Source organism: Periplaneta americana, chromosome 7 (assembly GCF_040183065.1).
Source record: "Periplaneta americana isolate PAMFEO1 chromosome 7, P.americana_PAMFEO1_priV1, whole genome shotgun sequence".
NCBI classification, from domain to species: domain Eukaryota; kingdom Metazoa; phylum Arthropoda; class Insecta; order Blattodea; family Blattidae; genus Periplaneta; species Periplaneta americana.
This window is the reverse complement of record NC_091123.1, coordinates 159,443,991-159,470,188: the sequence shown is the minus strand read 5'-3', so window position 1 is coordinate 159,470,188 and position 26,198 is coordinate 159,443,991. Positions and strand designations below refer to the sequence as shown.

Below are 26,198 nucleotides of genomic sequence, written 5' to 3'. Positions count from 1 at the left end.
GGGTGAAGTGGATGTTTCTGGTCCAGAGACTGCTAAGGTAGAGACGACTAAGGACTTAGTAAATAGAATGAAATATGAATTAGAGGAGTGGAATAGGAAGTTGAGTAAGACGATAGAGATAATGAAAATAGGTGAGGAGTATGGTGGAGGAGGCTAACTAGGATAGCGAAGTATAATATGTAGAAAACTAGTGAGATCTGAAAATGAAATGTACACAAGAAAGAGACATAATAACGAACTTATTGAACAATGGTGTAGTATGTTTTAGTAACAAGTATTATTAGAAACAGTGTGTGTTCGATATTCCCGACAAGACTAAGTATATGAATATGTCTCGTGACGAGAATATTGTACGATATGGAAATATAAAAATTGGGAATTTATACTTCGAAGAGGTGGAAAAATACAAATATCTTGGAGCAACAGTAACAAATATAAATAACACTCGGGAGGAAATTAAACACAGAATAAATATGGAAAATGCCTGTTATTATTCGGTTAAGATGCTTTTGTCATGCAGTCTGCTGTCAAAAAATCTGAAAGTTAGAATTTATAAAACAGTTATATTACCGGTTGTTTTTTATGGTTGTGAAATTTGGACTCTAACTTTGAGAGAGAAACAGAGATTAAGGGTGTTTGTGAATAAGGTGCTTAGAAAAATATTTGGGGCTAAGAGGGATGAAGTTACAGGAGAATGGAGAAAGTTACACAACACAGAACTGCATGCATTGTATTCTTCACCTGACATAATTAGGAACATTAAATCCAGACGTTTGAGATGGGCAGGACATGTAGCACGTATGGGCGAATCCAGAAATGCATATAGAGTGTTAGTTGGGAGGCCGGAGGGAAAATGACCTTTGGAGAGACCGAGACGTGAAGATAATATTAAAATGGATTTGAGGGAGGTGGGATATGATGGTAGGGACTGGATTAATCTTGCACAGGATAGGGACCAATGGCGGGCTTATGTGAGAGCGGCAATGAACTTCCGGGTTCCTTAAAAGCCAGTAAGTAAGTAAGTAAGTGTGTTCGATATAAGTGAACTGAAAATCAAGAACATAGTCGTAAAAGTGTCAATTTTGAATGATCTAAATTAAGTTGTTAGGTTTTAAAGGTGGGAATACTGATCAATTTAAATGGCGTCGAAAGTTAAATTATAAGAGCGTGTAGAAAAGGTATATCTGTAATGAATGTAATTGTGGCACCGGATACAAAATTGTGAGGTCCACATTACATGGATGTAAATGTTGACATCGAATATCTTTCATATCATATCATATGACAGTTTTTGCTCATAACACAGTCTACTATATACTGTACAGTCACGAAGCTTGAGTTTTGAGGGTGCTAGAAACAATAGACTGTGACGGTACTATTTTGCATTGCCTGTAATGAGGCGATATTAGCGACCCTAGTTGTGAGTAACTACCTAATGTTTGCATATTTACTACGTATTGAGCTTCGCGACTGTATTTTGCTCCAACCACGAGAAAGTCTCGGCGGAATGAAACGGAGCGGGGTAATGCTGTGAATGAATGTTGATGTCATAAGGTCACACACGTGGGTACTCGTATCTCTATTGGCTCGCTCTCACAGCACAAACAATAACATTGTTACACACATATTTATACTACCCTAGTTACATAATTAGATCACTGTTAATATCCTGATCTTTAATCCCGCCATATTGGAAATAACAAATGCAGGAGAGCGCATGGTTTTTAAACTGTCGTTATAGCGATATTATCTATCTACTTCGCTCCAATATATGTTATATTTTATTTAAGACGCTCGCAACTGCAGAGGTTATATCAGCGTCGCCGGATGTGCCGGAATTTTGTCCCGCAGGATTTCTTTTACACGCCAGTAAATCTACTGACATGAGCCTGTCGCATTTAAGCACACTTAAATGCCATCGACCTCGCCCGGGAACGAACCCGCAACCTTGGGCGCTCCAATAGATGACGCAATAATAAGCACATTCCTTTCACGGTTGATCTCCTGGTTGGAGAACAGTATATACTACTGGATATTCATTTCAAAGTGTGTCATGACGTCACTGTTGATGAGTCAGCGATTTGAAGCGAGTTTCAGCTTTTATGTCAGAGAAGTTGCCTATTAATCAAGGCGTTCAATCTGAACTTGAGAACGTGTGCGGTATAACTTGAACGTCGTAGCAACAGATGGCGGTCTGTACGGTCTGTGTGCTACCATAACCTCTTTCGAACTGTGTTTTGCGAGGCCGCAGGGTATTTGTTATCGGTTGCGTACGGCAACATTCCACAATATAAATAAAATGCTCCGTGTCCGTGTTGACCGTCGAAGTTAATGTCAACAAATACGTAAGTAATCGTCTTAACCCTCTCCCCATATCTCGACAGTAAGAAAAAAAACTCACCTCAGTACATGTTTCGAAACAGTTCACATTCCTGCCACTACCGGCGTCACCGTACGTTTCGGTAAGTACTCTTCAGAATGAACGTCGTACTTGCTAGGCAACTTCTCTGGCACATAGATAATATACCTCTGTGGAAGTGTAGGAAGATTGAATTCTCTAAGCTCATCGGCTAGCCACATGACGGCATACAGCGAGCCATGACACACTTTGAACTGAACACCCAGTATACACTAGACTGTGCTCATGTCTTCCAGAATATGCTCCGTAAGCGGCGGTGAATCACCCTATATACAGCATCTGATCGCCAATAATGTAACTTTCAGACAGGTTTCGGTCCTGCCAGCGTCGCATATGACACACAATCGCAGAGGCAATTACGTCACAGACGTGAACACGGACAACTGCCTCCCGTCTCCGCTGATGGAAGCGAGAATCACCTTCTGAAAGGAAGGGGTTGGAGCAGAAGTGTAATCATGAGCTTTCAGTTCATTTCCCCCCGACGAGGTGTTGTCAAAATGGGCTTTTAATTTCTAATGAAACATGACACAAATGTTGATGACAGCGAAAAGTTTGTTAAGATTCAATTCCAATGGCCGCCTTTATTAGTTAAAAGGAATGTTCCGCGCTTTTCCCACCCATTCTGTGCGAAACGTGTTACAGATCATTATTCTCCAACATAAACTTGCAAAAAAATGTCAGAGTAAATTGGAATTTTTGTGCAAGGCTGCAAGACAATTCATATTCACTCTTCTAACATTAGTACAAGTTGTCAAATATGACAAAACGTTAAAACTTGTTAAACTAACAACTTTTATTTATGTACTGTGCTAACTACTAGTTTTGACATAAAATTCAAACAGTTGAGTGAGGTTCTGCGCATGATTCCGGCGTCTTGTTGCTTGTTGTCAGCTTCCGCGCTCTACCGGCCGAAAGATAATCTGACCGCTCTATATTAAGGAGACACTCGACTAAAAATGACAACTTTTTTTCCTAATAATTCATTTTCAACCAAATTTTGAGAGCATGTTTACTATGTAAAGGACTAACAAAATTCAATTTTGAACTCCCAAATGTTTCTGGCTTTTGATTTTTTTTATTTGTTCTATTTTTGGAAAGATTTTCAAACCCGAGTTTTTAGTAACTTATAAGATCTCTTTCTTTGGTTACATTCACAAGACATAGAGAAACATTTCTATGTATTCATTTTATGAAATACCTCATTTATTCATTTTCTATTTATTTTTTTTAATTTTGAAAATGTTATTTTTATATCATTCATGAAAAAATTAATAAAATAAACTAGCACCATTTCTTACAAAATAGATACATCGAAACACGCAGCTACCTCATAAATGCTTGAAGTAAAAATTTCATCCAGCTTGATTAATATTTCGCAAACAAAAGTTCGTGTTGAATCAAGAAAAATAAACTGAAATAAAAATAAAATGGATTTGAAAGTAAAATTAATATTTATGCAACACATACCTGTTAAACGAATGAAATTCATAAATGAAAAGTTCCTACAAATGAATAAAGAAATAGCTATAAGAAAACTTATGGATAGTAATAACAAAGTTACAAAGGCAAATACAATAGGTCTATACCTTTTTTGGTCAAAAAAAATTAGAATGGAAAGAATAAATGAAATAGCTAGAATTGAATGAGAAAAAAAAATTGGAAAAGAAAAATGGTTTGGTTTTTTAATAGTATTATCAATAAATAAACTAAAACACATATATTCAAAAGTTTTAAATATACTAGAATAATGGAATATATATATATATATATATATATATATATATATATATATATATATATATATGTATTATGATAGCTGCACATCGTAGATTGAAACGTGAAGTACGTACATCTTAGCCAAGTGAGTAAAGACTAATTGTATCAACATATTAAAATGAGTTGAGTCTTGCACAAAACTAGTCGCAAGTGCAAGATAAAACATCTTATATTAAATAGTTAAGTTTAGAAATTATATTAAAAATTGTATATCTATACGTAAATTATAAATTATGTAATGTAAGGCTTCAATGATTATATGTATGTATATTTTTCTTCTTTTTTTTTTTTTTTTTTTGTCTGTGAACTATAATAAATATATCACAGTCTGTAACACATACCTATTAAAATTCTCCTCCGCTACATTCGTAAAGTAACTTCAGGGAGCCAACTTTAGAACAAGAAGTTACTAGATTTGTAATGAGAAATTTGTATAATTATATAAAAAAGGAATTCTTTGATGACAAAATAATTTTGACAGCTCTTTAAATGCCACACCCCCTTACAGCCTTAATTTAAAAACATTTTTAAACATATTTGTAATCAGAATTGAACTAAATCCATTTGGTGTCTGAAAATATACATTCTAAAGAAGTGAAATACCCAATAAAAATATTTTGGAAATTTTTCTTTATTTTCAGTGGGGGTCTCCCCTTAAGTAAAATTTTATATTAAACGACTGAAGTCAGGATAGGAGAAGAAATTTCAGAGGGAAGTGGAATAGGAGTGGAGTACGCTAAGGAAGCCTTTTATCACCTACCCTGTTCAACTCTACTTGGAGGATTTAGTGACGAACTGTCTGCAGAACATGGGAGAGGTAATAGTAGGAGGAAGAAAAATAAAGTGCGTAAGATTTGCTGATACGGCGGTGTTAGCAGAAGAGGAATGATACTAAGGGATATGCTACTGGAGCTAAATGACAGCTGTGAGCAGTACGGGATGAAGATAAATGCAAATAAGACGAAGAGCATGGTTATCGGAAGAAAAGTAAAGAAGATAAACGTACGAATTCTAAATGAGACAGTAGAGCAAGTGGACAGATTCAAATACCTATGGTAAGCAGTAACATGAGCTGCTGCCAGGAAGTCAAAAGGAAGATTGCAATGGCAAAGGAAGCTTTCAATAGAAAAAGGAGCATCTTATGCGGACCTCTGGAAAAGTAACTAAGAAAGAGGTTAGGGAAGTATTTAGAGAAGGATAAAATTAGCGTGTTTAGTTACTTGTTTAAGAAAACTTGTTCATGTTAATAAAGTACGTCATTTTAACTACGTATCGTGATCGCAAATCAGCAATACCAGGTAATGCACCCCTATTAGACCCAACTGCATTACTTTCCCCTCTCTCATGACGTCTTGGCATTACACTGTACGCAACGAACTTCAGTTAGATGTATAGGTGACCCTGTCTGGGCTACAGTAATAAGAAATTAGACCTGACACAAAAAAGTAATATATTAAAAAGACTTTAAACTCGGAACCTTTCCACTCCAAGTCTCTCGTCTGCGCTGCAAGCTGATGGAAGGGTAGAAGTTCGTTCCACACTTCTTCCTGCCGAATTTACATCGAAAACAGAAGGAGAGTCAATATTGTTTTTTTATCCAGTGCCATTTTTCAAGTTTTCGAGAGAAAGCAATAGGGCGACTTGCGATGAAAAATTCTGAGGAACTGTTCCGCGAGAAAGGAAAATGTATCATAGGATCTAACATCCTGCACCAAGCAGGGAATTAAGATTCCGAACAGATTGGCTGTCGGTTTTTTCCTTATTCTCATGTTGGAGGCGTGGAAACGTTTCTTTGACTATAGAGTATAAAATATCACTACTCACATGATTCATTAGAAATAAAAAGGCGCCATTTGACTCCAGACTTTGCGAAGATACTTGATGCTATACAGCAGCCGTGGCGATAATGTGACTCACGAGCACATTGTGGCTCGCAATGATAGCTGTGCATTTCCCTTGCTTCCTACGTCCCACAACCCCCGCCCTCTCACTCACTGGAGTCAAACTCCGTTCCATTTTTATTTGTCTCTGACCTGCGAGTGGCGTATCGTCGCAATGTCTCTCTCAAAACCATGTACCTCTACAAAAACGAAAGTTCCAAGTAGGATGGGAGGACGCATTTTTTTGCTGACAATATGATGAGAATATTAAATGTATGATTTGTTCACAAGTATTACGGGGAAAACGGCATTATAAGCTACTACATGTTACTGTCGAAACATTAAAACGTTAAGTGTTGTTATTATTATTATTATTATTATTATTATTATTATTATCATCATCATCATCATCATCCATCCCTGTACGTCGATCCTCTGTACAAATAATGCGGTTAGCTCTTCAATTTGAACTCACCGATTTACTACGTGATGTCAAATGAAAGCTAGATGTAAGGACTTGACAAATGTTGAACTTTCAAACCTTTGCCAAAAAATAAATATCCGAAGCTTTGTTCTTTCCCTTGCTCTGTTGAAGCCATGTTCGCTACAACTTAGGCCTACGTTTGTAAAAACCAAATTCAGATTACGACTGACAGACAAATACCTTCGTGATCAACTACGACTAGCAGTAAGTGACATAATTCCTGGTTTTGAAACTTTGTCGCAGAGATATTCTGAAGACAGTTAATTTTAGGTTGTGATATTGTTTATTTATTGTTCATTTCTTTGTTCGTTACACGTACTAAACATTAGTTTGTAGCCTTGTGCTGTATAAAATTATATTTAAGTGCTTGACGTAAGGAAAATGAAAATCCGTTAATAAGTCAGACAGTTGCTTCACTTCCCCTTCGGGTGTCCGCCTCCCTCCATAGGTGCTATGCACGTTGCAGGTTACACAATGGCTCGGCACACGATCGCATTTTCGCCATGGCTGCTATACTGCATCACAGTCAATCGCCATGAAGAGAATTCTTAAGATTATTTACAGTATGTACTTAAGACATGACATCGAGTTCAATGGGTAGCCTAGAACGATAATAAGTAGACTTCGAAGTTCGGGTCCCGATGGAGGAGACACCGGTTCACTGATGGCGGAGTGTTGGATGGAGGTTGGGGAACAGGCTAGGGCCTGTTTACTTTTTCCGGTCTGGTTAGAAATTTCGTATAAGTACTAGCGAACCAGGCTAATCCGCACAATGGAATGAATGAATGAATGTTAGCCATGATGTCCCATGTTGGGCACAGGCCTCCTGTGATGGAGTTAGAACCCTCTCGACAGGGATGGCTGAAGTGTACTCGCTTGGTGAGCCAATCCAAGCGTGCTTGTCGTGTACACTACTCTTGTGACATGGTTAATAACTCTGTTTAACTTTAACTAATCTCAGCATTCTGTTCTTTGTTCATTTTTTTCCTTGCACTACACACATTATACTGACACTGGCACTTTGACAAACACTGATTGCTATTTACACTATTTACCTGGCACTTTCTCAACACTGACTTTACTATTTACAAAACTTATCTTACACTTTCGCTAATACTGACTTTACTATTTACAATATCTTAACACTGATTACTAGACTTCGTTGAATTGCCACACACAACATGCAATCAGGTTGCCAATGTACGGTAGTATAGATGAGGTGAGCGACCGCCTGGTCTCGTAGTATAAGCAGTTCATGTTAAGAGTTTTGACCGGTCCAAATAGATAGAGCAGCTACAGATAATGTATACCTATGTAAGCACTTGTTTTTGCATTACTGTGGTTGGAATAGTCAAAGCTTAACATGTGTTCAGCGTAGACAAGAATTCAATCAAACATGCTACAATGAGTGTGTTGCTGTTCCTGGAATACCCCCGCAACCAGTCTTGACCACGTTGAGAAACGTGGTTGGATGCTGTTAATTATTATACAGAATATTACGGCAAAATAATGGAGATAATTGATGAATTGGATAGCACAGACAGTTCCGCTGTTGCAGCTGTAAAATCATTGCCTTCTGAACAGCTATTGGAAGATATTCAGTTCATTGATTCTAATTTCAAAATCGTGTCCGAAAGCATCACCCTGTTAGAATCGTCTAAACTACAACTCTCAGAAGCCCTTAATATAGCGGATAAAGTATCACAAACCGTTATCCAAAATAACAATTCATTAACTTCAGGAAAAGTGAAATGTAAGTTGAGAAATATTCTGCCTATTCACAATTTCGTATTATAAATTATGTACTATCAGGTCACGATAATACGTCTGAAGTTGATGTACTAAAAAGTAGTGACTTTCCGTTCTTCAAATATGCACCTACTACATCGTGTGATGTCGAATGTACATTTTCCCAATATAAAAACTGTTTAAGTGACCATCGTAGGAGGTTCGCTTTGCAGTCGCTCAAAATGTACGTAACTCTTCACTGCAATGCACATATTCAAGGATGATGTGAGTATCTTACATTAAATTTTAAGAGTTAATATATCTCACTACAAAATAATTGTGTATTTACATGTTTAGACATTTTCTACTTCAAAGATCATTCATTATATTTCTTGAATGCAGGATACAGGTTTTATTGTAACCGCAGTATACTGCTCAGTGTTTACATCAGGGGCATACTTCACCCGTTGCACAACCCCTTCTCATACAGTCTATACCGCGTGCGTAGTAAACCTTCGATTCTCGTGGCAATTCCACGAAGTCTACTGATTACGTTATCTGTTTACAATGACTTTCCCTAGTTCTTTCCACAAAACTCTGTTCTTTGCTGTCCTCGACCATTGTTTCCCCGCCTCTTTGGTAAACATGTCAGACCATCTGAGCCGTGGTCTTCCCTGTCCTCTCTTTCCGACGTAGGGGTCCCACATCGTGGCTGCATGGGTCCATCTTGTCTGATGTAGTCTCGCCACATGTCCCCCCAGGTCCACTTCGTTGCCGTGGCTCGTTCTGCTGCGTCAGTAGTGTTCGTCAGTCTTTGTAGTGTTTCGTTTGTCATTCTGTCTCGTAGCGGGGTGCCCAGTCTTTTTCTTTGCATCTTCCTCTGGCATGTTTGTATACTTGAGCGTTGTCTCTCGGACAAAGTCCAAGTTTGGCAGCCATATAACTAAACTGGGATTACACATGTCTCTAGTGCCTCGAACTTAGTTGGCCAAAAAAATTCTTCCAAGAATATTTCTCCAGGAATATTAGCCCCAAGTGATTACACTCAACGATTTTCATTCTCACGAAGAGCAAAAGAACCACAAAAACGAAAATATAAAAGCTTAAATATGAATAGTAATGCTAATTTAACCTAAACTAACTCACCCGAACCGAACATCCTTGATAGAGTACAGTAACGTCACCCTTAACGAACCTCACTGAGATGAACAGTAAATCTAACCTCTTGAGAGGGCACAGTAAAGCAAACCCAACCTAACCTAACCTAAACTAACCTCCTTAAGAGGGATGAGTAAAGCGATCCTAAGCTAACCTCATTGATAGGAACAGTAAAATTAATTTAAACTGACCTAATCCAGCGGAACCAAACTTCCTTGTGAGCGAAGAGTAAACCTAACCTAACCTCCTTGAGAGGGAACAGTAGAGTTAACCTAACCTAAACTAAACTAACCTAACCTAACCTCCTTGAGAGGGAACAGTAAAGCAAGCCTAAGTTAACCTGAACTAACCTTCTTCAAAGGGAACAGTAAAGCTAATATAACCTAACATAACCTTTTCAGCTAACCCAATCTAACCTCCTGAGAGTGAACAGTAGAGCTAAACTAACCTAACCTCCTTGAGCGGGAACAGTAAAGCAAGCCTAAGCTAACCTAAACTAACTTCCTTGAAAGGGAACAGTAAAGGTAATATAACCTAACATAACTGTTTCAGAGGGAACAGTAAAGCTAACCCAATGTAACCTCTTGAGAGGAAACAGTACAGCTAGCCTAACCGAATCGGTCAATATAGAGTATCCACCAGCCATTGAACGAATATTGCACACTTTTATCATTACCAATATGGAGCTATAAACCAATTTTCAATACTTTATCACAATTACAACACATTTCAATTCTTATTGTACTATATGCTGTATATAGAATTATTACTACATTAACACATTTAATATATCACAAGACATAGACTGAACGAATTAAATGTAATTATTTTGAAAGTCGCCATATTTTCTTCATGGAATTACGATCCACTTCCACTAGATGGCTACCGATACCAGCAGCAGGGCCGGCAATACATGCAAACCAAATTATACTAAACGTGAGGAATGTTACTACAGTGTGTAATATTATGTGACAGGTTAATTTAGATTAGGTGTGTATTATATGACAGGTTAGGTTAGGTTTGATTAGGTGTGTAGTTCTTATGAGAGAGGTTAGGTTAGGTTAGGTTAGGTTAGGTTAGGTTAGGTTAGGTAAGGTTAGATTAGGTAAGGTTAGGTTTGATTAGGTGTGTAGTATTATTACTATGTTGGCGACACTGAAACTCACTGTTACATTAACGAAATATGGTCGTATTCATTATTCACGCACGATAATTTTCGTATATAGGCTAAATAAGGTACATATTTAGGACGGGTTGAGTGTGCTTACAGCTCTCCAAGTGATCACCTCAATTTCTACTAATAAATACTACAAATCCAAGGCATTTTCAGGGTATTTTGTCAAGTTCCTATATTGTCTGGGACGTAAGTAATATTCGCCAAGAACAGTAAAGTTAACCCAATTTAACCTTCTTGAGAGGAAATAGTAAAACAATCCCAACTTAACCTAAACTAACCTCCTTGAAAGGGAACAGTAAAGCTAACATAAACCTAATATAACCTCTTGAGAAGTAATACGAATGTAAAGCTATGTTAAGCTAACCTAACCTCCTTGACAGGGAAGAATAAAATTAACCTAACCTCCTTGACAGGGAAGAATAAAATTAACCTAACCTCCTTGACAGGGAACAGTAAAATTAACATAACCTCCTTGAGAGGAAACAGTAAAATTAACCTAACCTCCTTGACAGGGAACAGAAAAATTATATAACCTCCTTGAGAGGGAACAGTAAAATTAATATAACCTTCTTGACAGGGAACAGTAAAATTAACCTAACCTTCTTGACAGGGAACAGTAAAATTAACCTAACATCCTTGACAGGGAACAGTAAAATTAACCTAACCTCCTTGATAGGGAACAGTAAAATTAACCTAACCTCCTTGAGAGGGAACAGTAAAATTAACATAACCTCCTTGACAGGGAACAGTAAAATTATTAACATAACGTCCTTGAGAAGGAACAGTAAAATTAACCTAACCTTCTTGACAGGGAACAGTAAAATTAACCTAACCTCCTTGACAGGGAACAGTAAAATTAACCTAACATCCTTGACAGGGAACAGTAAAATTAACCTAACCTCCTTGATAGGGAACAGTAAAATTAACCTAACCTCCTTGAGAGGGAACAGTAAAATTAACATAACCTCCTTGACAGGGAACAGTAAAATTATTAACATAAGCTCCTTGAGAAGGAACAGTAAAATTAACCTAACCTTCTTGACAGGGAACAGTAAAATTAACCTAACCTCCTTGACAGGGAACAGTAAAATTAACATAACCTCCTTGACAGGGAACAGTAAAATTAACCTAACATCCTTGACAGGGAACAGTAAAATTAACCTAACCTCCTTGACAGGGAACAGTAAAATTAACCTAACCTCCTTGACAGGGAACAGTAAAATTAACCTAACATCCTTGACAGGGAACAGTAAAATTAACCTAACTTCCTTGACAGGGAACAGTAAAATTAACCTAACCTCCTTGACAGGGAACAGTAAAATTAACCTAACCTCCTTAACAGGGAACAGTAAAATTAACCTAACACCCTTGACAGGGAACAGTAAAATTAACCTAACCTCCTTGACAGGGAACAGTAAAATTAACCTAACATCCTTGACAGGGAACAGTAAAATTAACCTAACCTCTTTGATAGGGAACAGTAAAATTAACCTAACCTTCTTGACAGGGAACAGTAAAATTAACCTAACCTCCTTGACAGGGAACAGTAAAATTAACCTAACCTCCTTGACAGGGAACAGTAAAATTAACCTAACCTCCTTGACAGGGAACAGTAAAATTAACATAACCTCCTTGACAGGGAACAGTAAAATTATTAACATAACCTCCTTGAGAAGGAACAGTAAAATTAACCTAACCTTCTTGACAGGGAACAGTAAAATTAACCTAACCTCCTTGAGAGGGAACAGTAAAATTAATCTAACCTTCTTGACAGGGAACAGTAAAATTAACCTACCCTTCTTGATAGAGAATAATAAACTAAACTAACCTAACTAAACGAATCGTAATGAAACCAATCAGAGAAAATACGGTTACCGTGGTAAAAAGTGAAAATAGTGAGTAGCGATTCCACAGCAGTCAAGTTACAGGTACGAGGACTATGGGATGTCCAGAACACGTAATCTTCAACTCGCAGTATTTACGAAAATACACACCGCCTTAGAGTAAAACACAGTGGAAAACGATCCCCACCTCTAACATGTGCCAAATACGGATAACCTCCCGTGTTATTAAAGTTAACGATTACGAAATTAAATTATTCGTGTCACTATATAAACATTATAATTCTACTCTACAGCCATTTGACTTAATTACGAACCGCAAAAGTGCAGCCATCAATGAATGTTGATGTCCATCAATGAATGTTGATGTCGATCAACACGGTTATAATAAATAATATTCTCTCCCATTTGAATTAAATAAGGAACTTTGTTTGCACATCCCCAAAACGAACGCTTCAAAAACAAAACAAACCTGCTGTTTTCTTCCATTGTACACATTAAAATTAGCTTAAATTGTTTATAAATCCGAGCATTTATAATGAAAGAGAAGAAATTCAAAGAACTTATAATGACACATTTGTAACTCTTAAAAATAAAATAGAAACTTATTACTTACACACAGCTACATCCATGATGATAAGTTGACTATTATCAGGAATAAGAATGTCTTCTCTGCATTTCAGTCTTTCGTTGGAATAGTCTTTCAAAACACAAACTATACACATTTTTTAACGAACACTCCACGAACGAAACTTGCAATATAAGTCTTCTACCCACAGACTTATCACGACCGCAGTCCATCATTCCGTACCTGGAATACCTTGTTCATTTCCCAGTAACTCACATTTCCGGCTACAAAATCAGATGAACTTAGGTTCGCATTCAGGAGGTCTTTGCTTCAAATCCCGGGATCGGGCAAATATTATGGATTTTTTAATATTTTATTCAACATAAATAACTAGGGACATATTTACTTCCCTATTCCACTATACTACGTATGTCCTACGGAGGTTGGGGTTTTTCATGCGCTAGCATCGCTCAAACAAATGACTATGGCTGTGCGAGAGTAGGATATTGCTAGAATTAGATATGTCTTTATTCCTGACCATTTCATTGCTTTTGATTGTTATATTGTTTTATTTGATTCGTGAAAATGTATCACTATCATCTTCTAATAGTATATATTCATTCTATTCTTAGAAAGTGTCATTAGAAATTTTACTGAGGTTAAATTCACAAATATTTCAGAACATCCTGAAACAATTGAATCAACTATAATGTATTTTTAGTCAGAATATGACCTTTCCCCTTTTTAAAAGATAGACGCAAACAAATTATGCCAACAGTGAAATGTAGTAATAGGCCTATAACCTATGACTTTCATTGCTGTAGCACAGTCTACTATATAAAGTCACGAAGCTTGAGTTTTGAGGATGCTAGAAACAATAGACTGTGACGGTACGATTTTGCATTACCTGTAATGAGGCGATATTAGCGATCCTAGTGGTGAGCAACTATCTAATGTTTGCATATTTACTACGTATTGAGCTTCGCGACTGTATATACTAGACTGCGGCTGTAGTACGACAGTTTTCACTGTTCCCTATTTTTAATATAGACATTTACCTACATTCTCCAATAACATGAATGTCAAATATTCTGTAAATTATTGCAGTTCAAGGACTAGGAAATTGGTTAAAAATGAAAATGTGATTGAAATACATAATTATACTAAATAAACTGAAGCTTTAGGTTTATGTTCCATATTCAGGTATGGATTACGAAAGCTAGCATAAACAAGTAGCAGATATAGGTTAAAGGTTGGTAATACTGTGATACGAGTAATATTGTGATAGTTCTTTTTGAGAATTTATTACAATTTTACTGAGCGAGAGGAAGATCGGTTTTTTGCGTCAACTTATTAAGGGAATGTTCGTGGCTAAGTAGCTGCACAAAACCGATCCTTCTATCGCTCAGTAAAATCGTAATAAATTCTTAAAAAGAAATATCACAATTTACCAACCTTTACCCTATGTTAAGTAATATTAGTGACAGACCGCGACTGCCATTATAAGTACGCTATACACTGACGTTCAAAGATATATGACCCTACTAATCGATAGTGATCGATAATTTGTTGGTGTAAGTGTGGATTCTTAACTTATTTCCATAAATAGATGGCGACGATAATAGTCACTATTGCCAATCGTTGATAAATATACCCGCATTATAGAATGCAATTTTTCATCCCACTCTACTGATTGTAAAACAACACTGGGTTTAGCTGGAAACCGCTGAAATTGTTAATTATGAGAATAATATATGCTTAATCTACATAATCATTTCCCCTGACACTTTTTAACGGCCCCCAATAATGGTGTCACCTATTGGGAACTAGCAGCTCTTTTAAAGTTTTTCAATTTTTTATATGTTTGGTTCTGACATCTCGTGATTGGAAAGTTCGCTTACACGATCATAAAATCGTAGATCAGATAACAAATTGCCAAACTTTGAATAGTTTCGCTAGTTCTCAATAGGTGACCCTATTATTGGAACGGGTAAGAAAGTATTTAGGGAAAATATAGATGTAGATTTAGTTTTAATACAAATTATTCTCATAATTGATAGTTTCAGCGGTTTCTTGCTAAATCTAGTGTTTTTACAATCATTAGAGGGGAATGAAATTTTTAATTTTATAATGCGGGTATATTTACTCGTACGCAGGCCTACAATTGGCAATACTGACTGATATCTTTGCTGTCTATTGATAGAAGTAATAAGTAAAGGAGTCACACTTACACGAACAAATTATCGATTAATAGGAATCAGTCAGTTATCTTTGAACGCCAGTGTGCAGTTGGTTCCTTCTAATCAACAGTTGCAATTCACTTCGATATTTCTATTGTGTATTATTGTGAACATTATGCCCTATGTCGATGACAGTGCAAAATTAGAGAAGGAAAAAGATGGTGGATTAAAAAACAAATACTCAAATCTAAATACATCACTTTTTCAAAAAGTTTAAGGGAGGATTCAAACTTGGTAATCTCGCCCTCTTGCGTATGCCTTTGGAATGGCCAGTTCCTTTTTTCCTCCATTTCATACATCGCCGACTAGCTACATATTACGCTAGTCAGACTTCAGATGCATACAAACAATTGTTATTCCTCTGACACATGTCAAGTGAGATGTACTGCCTGATGATGATGATGATGATGATGATGATGATGATGATGATGATGATGATGATGATACTTTGACAGAACAAAGATATATATTGATTTTTTTATATAAAAATACTCTAGCACACCCAGAAAGAGTAAATAATATATGTACAAATCAGCTAAAATCTCAGAGTATCGATAACTCTGAAAATAAGCATTTTCTGGGCCATGTTTATACACGAGTCTTTCAATGTTTTGTTGTTAGAATACGTCCCCAAAATATTTCACACCAATGTGCATACATCCTATATAATGTTTTATACAGAATTGTGGTAGTGCTAGAGAAGATCGGAAGGAACGCACAATTTCTTTACTGCATACTATTTAGGTTAGGACGTTCAAAGTTTGCAGATAATTAGTTTGAATCTTGCGATACAGACAGCAATATCTCGATTAGTTGTCATCCTGGCGGAACGAGCGGTAACTACTGAGTAAAGATGGAACGTGTGCTAGCATCGTCTACTTGTGAAGAGCAACGAGGTATACTCCGTTTTCTCTGAGAAAAACAAAAAAGTCCGAGTGAAATCCACAGGGAAATGTTGGAGGTGTATGGTGCTGATTGTCTGGACCGTAGCAACATCTCTAGGTGATGCAGGTTCTTCGAAGAGGGCCGAGTAAATCTTACCGACGAAGCACGTTCCGGTCGACCAGTGACCGCTGCAACTCCACCACTCACCCTACAGCCCAGACTTAGCACCGTCTGAGTTTCACCTCTTCGGACCAATGAAAAAATTCCTAGGAGGCCAACGCTTCGGTTCGGATGAAGAAGTGAAATCAGTCGTGCGCAGGTGGTTATGTGCCCAGAAAACGGAGTTTTATGAACGAGGTGTATACTGAATCTGGTGTCACGATGGGGGAATGTGTCGAGACTTGATTCCTGTGTTGAAAAATAGGTAAAACCTGTAACTTTTTTCTGAATTATTTCGTTTTGCCTACCGGTACCTATTAAATACCTGTCACAAAAAGTTGTTGTGCATTACTTTTCGACCCTCCCTCGTACATAAAATAAAGAAAAATATAATAACTAATTGTCACATAACCTTTTTATCTGGCATAATGTAACTAATTCTTACAATAGAACTTATACTGTTTATACAGTATACTAGCGTCGTACATTACAGGCGTTATGTTCGGTTCAAGTTTGTTCAGTAAAGCGAAGTTCGATATTCGCCGATGTTCGCTCTGCAGGAGGAGGCCTGTCGTGTTTGTTCCAACTTGTTATAAAAATAATCGTTGTTCTCCACTTCCACCCCATCATGTTTTAACCGCTTAAGAACTTTGGTACAGATCTTGCTATTAGTTTTTCATAGGAAATAAGACGAAGTTTGTAATGTCTTGGTTTCCTCTCTTATGTTCGAACATTACCTACTTACTTACTTACTTACTTACTTGCTTGCTTTTAAGGAACCCGGAGGTTCATTGCCGCCCTCACATAAGCCCGCCATTGGTCCCTGTCCTGAGTAAGATTAATCCAGTTTCTACCATCATGTCCCACCTCCCTCAAATCCATTTCAATATTATTCTCCCATCTACGTCTCGGCCTCCTCAAAGGTCTTTTTCCCTCCGGCCTCCCAACTAACACTCTATATGCATTTCTGGATTCGCCCATACGTGCTACATGCCCTGCCCATCTCAAACGTCTGGATTTAATGTTCCTAATTATGTCAGGTGAAGAATACAATGCGTGCAGCTCTGCGTTGTGTAACTTTCTACATTCTCCTGTAACTTCAACCCTCTTAGCCCCAAATATTTTCCTAAGCACCTTATTCTCAAACACCCTTAATCTCTGTTCCTCTCTCAAAGTGAGAGTCCAAGTTTCACAACCATACAGAACAACCGGTAATATAACATACCTACCCACTACCTACTAATTTAAATATCTACCTATTTACATATCTAACTACCGGTATTTACCTATTTCCATATCTACCTACCCACCCATCTCCCTGCTAGTCAGTCAGTCAGCCTGTCTGTCTGTCTGTCTGTCTATCTGTCTGTCTGTCAGTACAACGTCAGGCCTCCACCTAAAATAATATAGGTAACTGAAAAGTGTCCATATCTTACGCGAGATTCGAACCTACGAACATGATAGGTACCGGTATACAGAGTTAACTCTTCAATTGCGCACATAGAAATTAATTTTGAATAAAATATTAATACAGCGTTTTCTCGAGTGGTTTCATTTACATCCTTTGACCTGGAGTCCGCAGATGGAGTGGTGGACTTTTAAGAAAAGAAAAGCAAATTACAGGTCCCGTATTGTAGATTTACGTAAATTTTGTAATGAGAGGATTCCATTACAATTTGCCGATTGTTTCTCACACAGACAAGATTTATACTTGTTTTTTTTAAAGATGGGACACTACAGGTAAGCGGCCGAGCTTGGAACTACAGTGCCATGTTGCCAATATGGATTACCATGCTGCCAGCTGATGGAAGCTAGCAATTGTCGTTAAGATGGCTGACGTTAAAACATTCATTGACAATTGACGCGAAGGTAAGAAAACAATACAAAAATCGACAGAGAATCAAAGACGAAACGTATCAATGCTAACATTGTGTGCACAATAAATGTCGCCAAGAGAGCTATTAAGCACTCGTCACGTGGGAACTGTAAGTTTGGCAACTCAACCGTTGTTACCATAGCAACAGGCCTACCACGCTATGTGACATTCAGTTGTTTCTCCGATCGCAACGCTCCTGTCATGTCCCATCTTTCAAAAAAACAAGTATAAATATTTGTTCATTGTTAACAAGCTGCTATGTAATGAAGGCCCAGCGCTGCGCTCACCCAATTTCACGAGAGTCCCATCATGTGCTCAACTCTTATCTACCTCAAATCAAATCTGGAAACCTCAATATTGCTAAGTGAAATAGTAGAGACACGAAATGAAGAAATGTAGCGACTTGTGGAGCCTCTGTATATTTCACTGAAGCACATCGATGGCAGGAAAGATGAACGTTCATATTTTCTGAATAGACACTATAACGGTGGATTAAATTAAGCTGAAAATGCTGGCGTCGCCATTTATGTAACATCGTTCTATGGAAAATGTCTTTAAAAAATTCTCAACGAGTTATAAATGCTTGAATATGAAGTGGCACTTACGAAGAATAATAATATCACGGAATATCTTTACAGTTTCAAATTGCTGTAATAAACAGGAGTCTACCGCAGACGACAAGAAGAATAGTGTCTAGGAGGAAGGAATTCATACGTTCAGTTGCTCTGGAGACGGCAGATGGAAAGAAAGAGGCGTGATAAAGCTGCAAACCATTACCACATTTCAGGGAAGAGGGCAATCTGAAGGCTGGAGATGGATGGAGTGGCCCTTATTGCATCCTCTCTGCAGATGGCGTCTGTATAAAAAACGCCTTGGAGTCAGTGGCGGTTCCTCGGGGGAGGGAAGGGAGGAACGTCCTCTTCACATTTTTCTTCTTTTGAAAGTAAATGCCAAATAAAATATGCCTTAAAATTCGAGGAAGATTCGATAATTTTTAAGTTCACAGCTATAAGGAAACCTCGGTTCATCGAGTTTTAAACGATGCGCACTCATGTGCTGCTAGAAAACTATGAGAAAGATACGATTTTGCTTGTGTGGAGGAAAGCCAATCCATTCCTCCTCTACTGCAGTTAGCACAAATAGACAACAGCGCACTAGCGGCCATAGAAAGAAGCAGAGTTTTAAAGCGAGTTAATGAATGAAAAGGGAGGAGATCCTCCTCTGAATCAGCACATGGGCGGGAAATAGAAACCGACTGGTCGTGCAGCAAGCTCGCTACCGCTGCCATCTAACGATCTTGCATTCAACCAGACTATAACACATCTAGGAGGAGGCACAATAAAGACGGTTTTAACGCAACGCTATGAAAGACACCATAATATAAACTTTTTTAAAATTATAAATCAAAAATATTATTCATTGCACTTTATATAGGCTACTATTCACGGTTTGAAACTTTCAAGGATATTTGAAAGTTAAAATCGGGTTTATATAAAACAAAGAGGAAGTAATAGATCTTTTTGGCCCCTGAAATTCACTTCCATTCATTGTATACTAGACAGGGCAACAGCCAAGTTGTCAATTTCGTACAAATATATTTGAAACTGAAAGTAGTACTCCAAACTACATTATTTTTAACATAAAAAATTGGCCACCTGCAACTTTGAACAATAATGGTAGTATAACTTTACAAGAACTGATATTCTTCAAAAGCATGTGATACTGAACTTGTAAAATGTACATGTGGCAACACAGATCACGTGGGTGGGTGCAGTGTTCTCGCTTTCCTCAGATTATTTCCCATTTCCGCGGTTCCGATTACGTGTTAGTAGCTATAGTCTCTTCCAACACGTGTGATGCTGTAGTGTGCTCGAAAAATGCTGCGAGGTGAATTTCCTTGTAATTGTTAATTTGCGCAATTATTCAGCAATGAATGGAAGTGAAAACATTATATTTTATGGAAAATTTAGGAAACTCAGTTTACAAGAACAGACTGCTATACAGAAGGGAAGGCCAACCCCAACACTACCTGGTCTTACATGTATGCATGTTGGCTAATTTGTAGCATGTTTCATTCAAGAAGGTGTCATTTCGTCCTGTTACCTTCTTTCCTCCTCTTAAGAAATACGCAGGAGCCGCCACTGCTTGGAGTAGTTGTTCATGGGGGCAATAAGTCTGAGTTCGCCAGAGCTTCAGTACAAGCTTAACGTTCCCGCGGGAAGGCCTGTCATGTTGCGAGGGAAGTGAAGTGTTAACAGCCCAATTATATTAATACCTACAAGCAGCTACGGCCCCGCACCTGGTTTCCCTTCCTTTCGCCTCACATACAGAGAGTTTCTAAATAACACAAACATTTTCTTTTAAATATTTCGGCACTTACAAATGGAACCCGGAACCCGGAAGTTCATTGCCGCCCTCACATAAGCCCGCCATCGGTCCCTATCCTGTGCAAGATTAATCCAGTTTCTATCATCATATCCTACCTCCCTCAAATCCATTTAATATTATCCTCCCATCTACGTCTCGGCCTCCCGAAAGGTCTTTTTCCCTCCGGTCTCCCAACTAACACTCTCTATATGCATTTCTGGATTCGCCCATACGTGCTACATGCCCTGCCCATCTCAAACGTCTGGATTTAATGCTCCTAATTATGCCAGGTGAAGAATATAATGCGTGCAGTTCTGTGTTGTGTAACTTTCTCCATTCTCCTGTAACTTCATCCCTTTTAGCCCCAGATATTTTTCTAAGAACCTTATTCTCAAACACCCTTAATCTCTGTTCCTCTCTTCAAAGTGAGAGTCCAAGTTTCACAACCATACAGAAGAACCGGTAATATAACTGTTTTATAAATTCTAACTTTCAGATTTTTTGACATCAGACTAGATGATAAAAGCTTCTCAGCCGAACAGTAACAGGCATTTCCCATATTTATTCTGCGTTTAATTTCCTCCCGAGTGTCATTTATATTTGTTACTGTTGCTCCCAGATATTTGAATTTTTCAACCTCTTCGAAGGATAAATCTCCAATTTTTATGTTTCCATTTCGTACAATATTCTGGTCACGAGACATAATCATATACTTTGTCTTTTCGGGATTTATTTCCAAACCTATCGCTTTACTTCCTTCAAGTAAAATTCCCGTGTTTTCCCTAATCGTTTGCTCTCCTAACATATTCACGTCATCCGCATAGACAGCAGCTGATGTAATCCGTTCAATTCCAAACCATCTCTGTTATCCTGGACTTTCCTAATGGCATATTCTAGAGCAAAGTTAAAAAGTAGAGGTGATAGTGCATCTCCTTGCTTTAGCCCACAGTGAATTGGAAAAGCATCAGATAGAAATTGGCCTCACTACAAAGCATAAAATAGGTCCCAAGTTTTGTAACTTGCAGTGCAGCCACCGACGTAGCTCAGGCGGTAGCGCGTTTGCCTGCTGATCCGGAGTTACGCTCGGGCGTGGGTCCGATTCTCGCTTGGATTTATTACGATTGATCAGTGGAGTGTCTTCTAAAACATGAGGTATGGTGTTTTCCAGGAAGTTTGTGTACGCCTGCCCCGTAAGTCTGTTTACAAGTACATGGGGTCCAACTAATCGATCACCAATGATACCGGCCCACATGTTGAGGGATAACCGCACCTGGTGATGAGATGGAACAGTTGCACGTGGGTTTTCATACGCCCATACATGCTGATTGTGGAAATTTGTTATGCCATCTCGTGTGAACTGTGCTTCATCTGTAAATAATACTAAGGCAGGAAAGTTCGGATTTACACCACACTGCTGCAAGAACCACTGACAGAACCTAACTCGTGCAGGGTAATCTGCTGGTGACAGGGCCTGTACACGTTGCAAATGATAAGGATACAATTGATACTCTTTCAACAGTCTCCAGACAGTCGTATGAGGAACATTGACTTGCAACGCTACCCTTCGTGTGCTGATAGAAGGAGTCATGTTCACAGCCTCCAGAATCTCCTCCTGTACTTCTGGAGTTGTAGATCTTGGTCGTCCCCTTCCCAAACCAGGAGAGTTCAATTTTCCATACTCGCACAGACGGTAATGGAGACGTACAAATGTCTTCCGATCTGGACATTATCGCTGTGGGTACCTCTCCTGGTACAAACGACGAGCCAGCGCAGCATTGCCGTCCGCCTTACCGTACATGAAGTGTATCTCTGCCAGCTCTTGATTTGAATACATGTCGCACAGTCTAACGCCTACACAACACACTGAATGTAACCTTCGCCTCGGAATGAACTGTCAGAGTGCCCTCTTAATGTCTCCTTTGACGGCAACGACCTGCGGAAAGAAAAACGTTCCGGTGAATTTCAATGTTGAGAAAGCCATAACTCGGAAATAAAGCATTTCCGGACACATGTTGTAATGAACTATTTTGATTGTCTACACGTGGGAAATACATACCTGAAATTATGCCCCGTATTTTTAAACACCCTGCATATATATATATATATATATATATATATGTGTGTGTGTGTGTGTGTGTGTGTGTGTGTGTGTGTGTGTGTGTGTGTGTGTGTGTGTGTGTGTAACTTTGTGGCCATATTCAACAACAGTTTGTAACAACTGCCGGGATCATGTCCCGGCATAGCTCAGTTGGAAAGAGCGCTCAGCGCGCAGAGCTGAGAGGTCCTGGGTTAGATTCCCGATGCCGGTACGAATTTTTCTCGTATTACATGGTAATAATACACATTGTCTACTTCATAGTATACGTGTAATATTCAATGAGGTGGGCGAGACCTCATACATATGAGTATTGATGTTTAAATATCAGTTCTATCAGTGTTTCTGATCCGATCAGAAACCGGGAAATTCCAATTAACCTTTGCTCTCCTTTGCCAGCGCCTATACAACAATGAAAGTTCTTTCATGTGTTTTTCTTTTCTCTTTTTTTCAGATCATAGACAGCGATGATCTGTAAGGATGGCTGGAGATAGCATCGTCCTCCTGATCTCAGGACTTGCTGTCGTCACATTGCTTGTCGTGGCGCTCTTGCTTGGCTATATATGCATCTTCAGGCAATTATGTTGTCCTACAGCTGATGATAAAAGAAAGAAGAGATGGGGAGCTTTCAACCACAAAAGTCGTGAAACAATCCAGATGGCAGATATCAGCAACACGACGCATATCGAAAGTCTCACAACAATCGAGTTGGATCGAGCATCCAGTGCTTCCTTCCACAAGAAATTGTCAACGTAGTGAATGAGCAAACGTGACAGTGTGGTTCGAGTGTCCAGGTGAAAATGTGTTAAGAGTTAATGTAGACACGAGCATCTCTCGACTGTGGCTGAATTACTACCGGTACCGATCCTACTATAAATATATGAAAAAAAGTGAAACAATATGGATAATAAATATCGCGTAATTTGAACTAAGAAAGTAGGGCACACTTTTTGTATTTACACTCAATGTGCTCTGTCCAAATACTTCATACTTGGTGTGTATATATGTGCTTATAAATATAAATGTAAATAAAATAAATATGATTTATACATATAATCCACATAATCATTAAGCTTCATTTTTATTTTTATAGGTCTATAATACTGAATATAGATGAAAACATTCAAATATGATAGATAATCCCATGCGAACGTTTCTCAGCCAATGAACGAGCTCATTGACGCTAGATTGACAAATGAGAATCGAATTACACTGATAGTTAAAAGCATGGTGCTCAAAATTAATAAATGATAATTTTTTCCTCTTACGTTCATTTGTTTTATTTTTATCGTCTCTGTTTCCAGTAACAGCAATCAAGCAATTACGTAGACTCGCAATCTCAACATGGAACAATAATTGCACAATTAATTACTAAAAGTAAAAATGTTTACAATAAAATTAAACATGTTGAAAATTATAGATAAACAATGATAAAAGAGGTCAAAATAAAGTGTTGTTATAACCTCAAATGTTCAGTTGTTTTTTTTTTCTAAGGAGCCTTTTATTCTTATCATCTCTGCTTCGATTCGACTGTTTTTCTGGATCTTATTATTATAACCTCGAATGTTTAGTTGTTCAGAATTACAGTTGTTTGCATTGAAATTATCTTGTCGAAAGCTATTCCTGATAATAGTTATCCTCAGGTAATTTAATTTCGCTTTTAAACTCATGTTTGCTGTCATTACATAATTATTTCGAGACCGGAGGTTGAGAAATAATTATCATGACAGCAAACATTCGTTAAACTCAATTAAATTATCGGAAAACTATCAGCACTCGTTGGATTATAGAAAATAATTATCACAAGAGTTCTCACCTTATCGATAATTGACAAGCATGTACCAAGAATGAATATTCAAAGCATAGGTGCCAACTTTGGGGGGGGGAGAGGAAGACACTTTCTACCCTCTCAACTTATAGTCAGGTATGTCGCATCCCCCCAGTAAAATTAATGTTCCCTCTCTTTCTTTCCTCCTACATTTGATATCATGTTGAAGATACCTGAGTATACAATTATACAGAGTGACATTACCATCCTGAAACTGAAGTGTAAGATGAACTTTTTATTTTATTGAGTTATTTTACGACGCTATATCATCATCTCAGGTTATTTAGCGTCTGGATGAAATGAAGGTGATAATGCTGGTGAAATTAATCCGGAGTTCAGCACCGAAAGTTACCCAGCATTTGCTCATATTGGGTTGGGGGGAAAACCTCGGAAAAACCTCAACCAGAATTCGAACCCGGGCCACTTGGTTTCGCGGCCAGACGCGCTGACGGAACAGATGTATTATAGGATCCACCCCGAGTATTCCGTAGTATCGATTATATATTGTATATTTTCGATTATTATATCAAGTATGCCATCTTAACAATACTAAATACATAGTACTATAAACATGTATAATTTAATAAAACCAACAATAATGATATTAAACTCATATTAGTCACCTTTGTTATACAATATATTAAATTTTATTCAAAATAAAGTTAAAGAAACAAACCAAAGCTAAACTTTAAACACAGTAACATTAAAATTTCAAACAATACAACATTGGTATTAATATAACAATAAAATTAAGTTCATATTAGTCATCTTTATAATATATTATAAAATACTAATTCTACTCAATTATACTGCATTTTTGGTCCAGGGAAAATACTAGTCTTTCACAAAAATACATTTTTACTAGTATTTTCCCTGGACCAAAGAATTAAAAACAAAATTGGTGTAAAATTAGCATTTTACCATGGACCTCACTGGAGATGTTCCGTTTCATCTTCTCCGCTATCCCAGTGATTTCACAAAGTGCTACGATACGGCGTTCCTATGTCTATCATTTAATACCTTGTAATTTCCAATGACATCTCCACAGAAGTTCATCTGGTTTACTTTTAAATTTCTTCAGTCTCGTCCCAGGATTGCATGTTTCGCAAAACATTTCACTCCTAAGTAAACCACATTCGCATAAAAAAACCATAAACATAGCCTACATGTCTTTATTCATGGATAAAGCTACTAAAAAGTTTACAACTTATTTATAATTCCATAATTTCCATTTCGAGGCCTACATTTTAAATAAAGAGGTAGAATTTGATCCACTTCTTTTTTATATTTAACTATAGCACTCTAAATTGCCGCCATGATTATGATCAAACTATATACAACAATATTGATTGATTGGCAACATAATGAAAACAATATATATCGACCATTTAATTGATCGAAACGCAACTTCCATTGACCTTTTTTTGTGGCTTAGCATATTTTTATATTTAGGGTGGGTCCTATAATGCATCTGTTTCGCGCTGACTGTTACTTCACAGGTGTGAACAAGATGAACTTCGTTCCTCATGATTTACCATAAGGTGCATCTTGTTCCCATTTCCAGATGGTAATGTCATTAATTTCAAGGGGTTATTCTTTGAGATATTTCGAACAAAAAAAGTTTAATACAACTTTGCCCGTTTTTGCTTCCTTTTCGAGATAAAAATTGTTTTATATGAAACATTTCATAGCGTGTTTTGGGAAAGCCACAGATTTA

At 37.6% G+C, this 26,198-nt stretch overlaps 1 long non-coding RNA gene across 2 annotated transcripts in view; it reads left to right on the top strand.

Moving 5' to 3' along the window:
• The window catches only part of LOC138703648 (uncharacterized), a 380,530-nt gene extending 354,426 nt beyond the window's left edge, over nt 1–26,104 (top strand). For both annotated transcript variants that reach the window (XR_011333224.1, XR_011333223.1), the window contains one exon: nt 23,108–26,104. This is a non-coding gene — a long non-coding RNA (uncharacterized lncRNA). The remainder of the gene's footprint in view (nt 1–23,107) is intronic.
• Nucleotides 26,105–26,198: the final 94 nt, after the last annotated feature.